The sequence below is a fragment of the Octopus sinensis genome, linkage group LG3 (genome assembly GCF_006345805.1).
Source record: "Octopus sinensis linkage group LG3, ASM634580v1, whole genome shotgun sequence".
Taxonomy (NCBI): Eukaryota; Metazoa; Mollusca; class Cephalopoda; order Octopoda; family Octopodidae; genus Octopus; species Octopus sinensis.
This window is the reverse complement of record NC_042999.1, coordinates 150,662,285-150,669,784: the sequence shown is the minus strand read 5'-3', so window position 1 is coordinate 150,669,784 and position 7,500 is coordinate 150,662,285. Positions and strand designations below refer to the sequence as shown.

The window sequence follows — 7,500 nt, the reverse complement described above, 5'->3', positions numbered from 1 at the left end:
ACGATTTGTGAATGGTGACGATGGAAGCATTTTAGCATACTGATAGATTAGACGAGACTTCGTCGTGTCAGTTGGCGTGTTATCAGTGTTTTGTTTATTGCACGACGATGTGTTATGCGTCAAAATCACATGATAGTTTTTTGAAAGAAACTGAAGATGACATACTTGAGGTGTGTGGTCTGTAGAGAACTGTAGATATAGGCATAAGTATGTGTGAATACGCGTCTGTGTGTGCATGTGTGTGTCACTGATAATGTTTTGCTTTGTTTTACATACTTGCAATAATTTTCTGGATGCCGGTTGAATGTTATGACAAGATACAAGATGTATAATCTCAGTCTATGTTATCCCATCATCATGGCGATGTTTGTCTTTTCTTCTAGGAATAAATCTTGGGCTTCTATATTGTATATTATACTCACGTTGAGTGGGCTGTCATGTGTGATAAAAGGTTTTAGTTCAATGAATATTTTATTTACATATGAACAAATGACTTTAGTCGCCTTTTTTCCTGTATTTATATTTGTTGTGACTTTCAAAAACTGTGTGTTCGCTTAATAAACAATTATGGTGACACTTCCGGTTTCTTGTCCGATTGACGCCATCGCGTTGTTATTGTCAGTAACATATTGATTCGTGTTACTGCTCTTGAGAGAATGTACGCCTAGTTGTGAATTCCACACATTTCTTTCTTTCTTTCCTTTCTTTCCTTTCTTTTTTTTTTCTTTTTTGCTTCTACACTTCTACACGTACTCTGAATGTATGAATACATTTCTGTTTTCTGTTTCCAATGATCTGAACAATTTTCTTGTTGTGTTGTAGAGTATATCATTCATATTTCCAAGCACTAATATTCAGCAGAATTTACCGGTTGGATAATATTTCAGACGTAGATATTAAAGGCAGCTGAAACAAGTTGCTAATGCAGTAGTCTTCGTTGTTTATTCCTATCTACCACACTGGACATACCCAACGATATGAGTGAATCTCGATGCAGAGTGCGAGGTAACAACAGTCGCATCTCGATGCAAGTGTGAAGGAGCACAAAAGTTTTGGTGACCTATCATGCTTGCTAATTTCTTTCTACTTTAGGCACAAGGCCTGAAATTATAGCGGGCGGAGCTAGTCAGTTACATCAACCTGAGTGTTCAACTGGTACTTATTTTATCGGCTTCGAAAGGATGAAAAGCAAAGTCGGCCTTGACGGAATTTGATCACAGAACGCAAAACCGAAATAAATATCGCTAAGCATTTTGTCCAACGTGTTTGCGATTCTGCCAGCTCACTGCCCTTACAGTCTCTGTTAGTTAAGGGGGAAACATTAGAAGAGTCTTTCACTTCGGACACCGGAACCATCGCTGTACCAGGAATCGGCTGGAACTCATTCTGAATCGACTGAGGCAATGAAAATTAAAGTGCTTATTCAAAGACACAACACAACACTCTGTCCAGGAATCGAACCACCATCTATGACCGTCACCCCCAAACTCTAATCACCAGATCCCGTACCTTCACTATGGAAGTTAGATATAGATACCACTCCCTGAGTACGAGAGATCTCCAAATCGTTTATTCTTTAATTCTTTAACTTGTTTCAGTCATTTGACTGCGGCCATACCGGGGTTCCGCCTTTAGTCGAATAAATTGACCCCAGGACTTATTCTTAGTAAGCCTAGTACTTATTCTATCAGTCTCATTTGCCGAACTGCTAGATTACGAGCACGTAGACACACCAGCATCGGTTGTCAAGCGATGGTGGTGGTGGGGTATAAACGCAGACACACAAATATATAATACATATATACATACACACACACACACACACATACACGCACACACACACATATATATATATATATATATACGACAGGCTTCTTTCAGTTTCTGCCTGTCACATCACATCCACTCACAAGGCTTTGATCAGCCTGAAGCTATAGTAGAAGACACTTGCCCAATATGCCAAGTAGCGAGACTGAACCTGGGACCATGTGGTTCTTACCACACAGCCACACCTGTGTAATTTTCCTATCTTTTCTTTTTTAATGTAGTAATAGTGTATATATGTGTGTGTATGTGTGTGTGTGCATGTGCATGCGTATGCGTGCTCTATATGGTTAACTCTCTGGGCCTGAAGGAAAACGCTACACTCAACAATATCTACAACTACTTATACCACGTGTTAATGAAGGAGGTTCTAAGTGGCTGCTTGAATCACTAGAAATAGATCCAAATATTCCTTAACTCATACCCAACACAAAAGATATGATGAATACATTGAATGATGTAGTTCTTGATACACTATTCCAGAAAATGACATAAGACAGCCACAGCTGGAAAGAGACCTGCATAAATTCCATCTACCCAATTTTTACTCACGAGGGTCGGGTCGGGTTGAGCCGAGGTTCCGAAAGTAGACACTTGCTCGCGGTGCTGTACACTAAGATCGAACCTGGAAATCCTTTGCGAATTCCTTAATTCTTTTGTATAAGTAACTTTTTTCTTTTGTATCAGTAACGTATAGTATACCTAGAACAGGAGAGATACTCAGCATGAAGCACCAGTACATATTGTTTAGTTTGTCACACAAAATTAAAATCAAGCCGACAACGATTTTTGATCTCTATGTAATCAGTGAGATAATGACCGAAATCGGTAGTGTGTTAGATAACGAGGCTAGAGGTCAATGGTTCATATTTTGTCCATGCTACTGCCAACGTGTTGTTTCTGGGACCACAATATAATAATTGCCGCGTGGAAGGTGTTTATAAGCCATTTAAGAAACACACAAAAACCGTTAGATTCACTTCAACATTTAAATTTAATTTGTCAAAATTATGTTCAAAAATATAATTAAGGGTGAAGATATAAATAGGGGGTGGTCCTACTGAATGTATAGTGGCTAAAATAAAAACTGAGATAGATGTATTCGCCTAAATGTAAATAGCATGTAGCTACTCGAATCAGGGTACGTTAAAATCAAGGGATGCAACATGGTGGGTGTAAACTATTTCGGGAAATGAATCTTATTCAACCAACGGCGAATATCACTAGATGCTGAGTGGTGAACAGACAACAAACTATCAACGATAGCGAACTTCTGCTAATGTCTGTAGTCAAGGCGAGCGCAGACGAGATATTTCAGCTTGCTAAAGACCAATGTGACAAAAAAACCCAAGTCAAACGTTCATGTCAAACCCAAGTCAAACGTTCATGCTACATTGCTCGATCAAGATATCTGACGTGGAAGAGTTGCATTGGTTGTGAAAAATCACCTGACTGGATGATGATGAGCTGTAAGTAGGTGAGACTAAGAAGGAACAATTCATCACAAACAAATAACGTAAGGGATTTTCCCAACGTTCCAACGATATTGCTTATTCAATGCCCGTTTTGTTAGTAACATAAGCATAAGACCTGGACGATTTGGATGACAGAACAATTAAATCGTCTCCAACAATTGACTAAGGCGGCAAACTGGCAGAATCGTTAGCACACCGGGCAAAATGTCTACTGGCATTTCGTCTGAATTTACGTTCTGAGTTCAAATTCCGCCGATGTCGACTATACCTTTCATCCTTTTGGGGTCGATGAAATAAGTACCTGTCGAGCACTGGAGTCGATGTAATCGATTTATCCACTTCCCCGAAATTGCTGACCTTGGACTAAAATTTGAAATCAATTATTTTATCGACACCAAGAGTTAGATGGAAATTGACTGTTGGTTATTTGGGGTTTTTTTTTTTTGTATTTGGCTGCTAAATTTTGTCCGTGGACTCGTGTGTTGAAACAGATTTCTTTTGAGGCTTGGGAAGGTCATTACGCCAATAATATACATACGCACTGGTTCTATTACACTTTCACAACCCCGTAAATATAAGTATAGGATTTGTAAACTGGACGACAGACAGAGCTGGTGTTGAGAGGGCATGTCATTGATGAAGTGCGAATAGTGACGAACTTAGCTGGTTGATTGATTGACTGATCGACTAAGCGGTTAATCAAATAATCGATTAGTTAACAAAACAAAATAATAATAATTGGTTAAATAGTTAACTGTTAATGATAATGAAAGATATGAAATAGAATCATCGCGTGTTTTATTGGGGGTAATGAACTCGCCCAAATATAATCAAGATTTGAATAACATTATGGAAATTCTGACAGTTACCTGCTTGAAACGTTGGTAATTTGTTATCTGTATAACAAAGGTGATATTATCTGAATTATCTGATATTATCTGAATAACAAAGGTGATATTAAACAATTAGGAAATATATGAAGATAATATATGAAAAGAAGGTTAATTTTGACAAAAGTTATTCGCCCAACGTGGGGCTCGAACCCACGACCCCGAGATTAAGAGTCTCGTGCTCTACCGACTGAGCTAGCCGGGCTACTTGCTAAGACGTGTTATAAATAATAATAACTAAGCTTATCACAAACCAATAAATTGACAGCTGGTTGTAAAAGCTGATTTTGTAAACACACTACGTAATTGCAAGTCTGTTGTTGGATTGACAAAGCAATCAACGTGTACTCGACAAATTTCAGCTTAAAATATAGAAAAGACAAAATATTGTTGTTTATCATTAATGTGCCACGTTTTATAGTTTCTACTATTTCCTAATAGTTTTTTTTTTTTACCAGTTGAACACTGAAGTCGATATAATCAACTAACGCCTGCCATCAAAATTTTAGGCCTCGTAGACAGAATTATTATCATTATTATTATTGTTGTTGTTGTTGTTGTTGTGGATGTTGTTGTTGTTGTTGCTGCTGCTGCTGCTGTTGTTGTTTTTTTCCCTTTTTTCTTCAAATTTTCCATTTCTCGCCGAGTGTTTTCCGTACACCTAGAGCAGAGAAGCTCATTGTATGCATTCCCAGATTACACACGCAAATTCACAGGTAAAATTTTTCTTTTCTTTCTTTTATACTTGTTTCAGTCATTTGACTGCGGCCATGCTGGAGCACCGCCTTTAGTCGAGCAAATCGACCCCAGGACTTATTCTTTGTAAGCCCAGTACTTATTCTATCGGTCTCTTTTGCCGAACCGTTAAGTGACGGGGACGCAAACACACCAGCATCGGTTGTCAGGCAATGCTAGGGGGACAAACACAGACACACAAACACATATATATATATATATATATACACACATATACGACAGGCTTCTATCAGTTTCCCTCCACCAAATCCACTCACAAGGCATTGGTCGGCCCGGGGCTATAGCAGAAGACACTTGCCCAAGATGCCACGCAGTGGGACTGAACCCGGAACCACGTGGTTGGTTAGCAAGCTACTTACCACACAGCCACTCCTAAAACATGTATTTAAAAAAAATTAATAAATAAATAAATTCATGAATGGATGTTGTTTTCACAGCGATAATGCTCTTCTCAGTACATGAGTCGTTCCACTTTACACGATTTTTGCACTTCCTGTAGAGTCGACCTGGTATCATTTTCAAATAGGTTTCAGTGCCTTTTTTTTATATATATATAATTCCTAGAGATCCTACAATCACAGGTACTGTAGTTGCCTTGAGATGGCACATTTTTTTCAATCTCTATTAGCAAGTCTTTATATTTACTGATCTTGTCAACTTCTTTCGCCGCTGTATTGTGATCGCAAGGAATACTCATGTCAATTAATAAACACACCTTTTTTGTTTGATTTTTTATAATAATATCCGGTTTATTAGCTTTTATAGTTTTGTCGGTATGTACGGGGAATTCCCATAGAATCGACACATTTTCTCCCTCAGTCACAGCTTCAGGATGGTGTTTATACCATTTGTCAGCAGTTTTTATTTTATAATGCCGACATATTGTCCAGTGTAAATACTGGCCGACTCTGTCATGTCTTGCTTTATATTCTACAGGTGCTAAGACTCTACACCCTGAGATTAGGTGGTCTATAGTTTCAATCTCATCGTTACAGAATCGGCATTTTGGGTCAGCTCCATTTTTTTATCACATTGGCTTGGTAGTTCCGGGTTAATAAGCTCTGGTCTTGAGCAGCTAATATGAAACCGTCACTCTCTGCTTTTAGCCCTGAGCTTCGTAACCATTGATGCATGTGTTTCTGGTCGACATCAGCTTGTTTGCTACGGGCCACATACTTGCCAAGCAGAGGTTTCTGTTCCCATCTGCTAGCTAATTTTTCATGTTCTTTTGCCTTTGCAATTAATTTTATTTTCTTTGCAGCAGCAGTTGACGCATTTCCTTCAACCTGATCAATTTGGTAGGTATCTAAGAGATTAATAACGAATTTTTGCTCTCATTCAGAATAGAGTGCAGTTTTTTCGGTTTTTCATGTTTTTCAACAAGTTTTAGCATCCAATCGTTGGTTGTTTCAATGTATTTGGCCAGTGCGATTGTGGTGGTTTTGTACGTAAGTTCAAGCTGGATCAAGCCTCGACCTCCCTGAGCTCTGGGAAGGTAAAGACGATCCGCGTCTGCCTTTGGATGATGCATCTTATTACAAGTCAGTAGCTTGCGGATTTTTCTCTCAATTTTCATTATTTCACTGGTATTCCAGTAAAGCACATTGAAGCTATAAAGAACAACTGGGGCTGCTAAGGAATTTATGGCTAACACCTTATTATGTGCATTCAGCTCAGACATCAGGACTGCTCGAATTCTTCTATAATATTCCTTCCTAACCTTCTATTTCATGCTTGCATGCTGGATACCAGAGCCTTCATTTATTCCTAGGTATTTATAGGTTTGTTCCTGCTCAACTTCCTTTATTACTGTTTCGACATCTAATTCGATTGAACTTCACTTTACCAATTTCCCTTTCTTAGAAGTGGCTTTGGCACACTTTTCAAGGCCAAACTCAATCCCGATATCATCACTGAATCCTTTCACAGTATGTAGTACTTCTTCAAGCTCTTCATCATCTTTGCCATATAGTTTTACATCATCCAACAATTCCTGTTGTTCAAATTCTGCCGAGTCGGCTCTGTCTTTTATCATTTCGCAGTCGATAAAGTACCAGTTGTGGACCGGGAATCGATGTAACTGACAGACACTCGCACCGAAATTACTGGCCTTGTGACAAATTTTGAAACAACTATTTTAAAGGTGTGAATGCTGGGTGGATATCAATTGTCAGTCTTCCACATGAGAAGTTCTAAACGAAACTGTTATTTCTTCTCAATATAGAGTTGACAGAAAACAACCCTGTTATAGATAGTTATCCTTTAATTAAACCAACAGATAAACCTAGTATACTAAAAACATTACTAATTTCTTCCCAAAATATATTCCGCCCAACGTGGGGCTCGAACCCACGACCCCGAGATTAAGAGTCTCGTGCTCTACCGACTGAGCTAGCCGGGCTATTGGAAACCAGCACTGAATAATAATTACTAACCTTATAACATGCTAACAAAATTGACAGTGAGTATATGTGTGCGTGCGTGCGTGCGTGCGTGCGTGCGTGCGTGCGTGTGTGCGTGTGTGTGTGTACAAACATAGCAAACATAGTGTGGCA

General features: G+C 38.8%; 2 non-coding genes across 2 annotated transcripts; both read right to left on the bottom strand.

Annotated features, from left to right (window-relative positions):
• Window positions 1–4,321: 4,321 nt before the first annotated feature.
• Trnak-cuu lies at window positions 4,322–4,394 on the bottom strand. The gene has a single exon. It is a non-coding gene; the product is annotated as a tRNA-Lys (tRNA).
• Window positions 4,395–7,273: 2,879 nt separating this feature from the next.
• Window positions 7,274–7,346, bottom strand: Trnak-cuu. Its single transcript has one exon. It is a non-coding gene; the product is annotated as a tRNA-Lys (tRNA).
• Window positions 7,347–7,500: the final 154 nt, after the last annotated feature.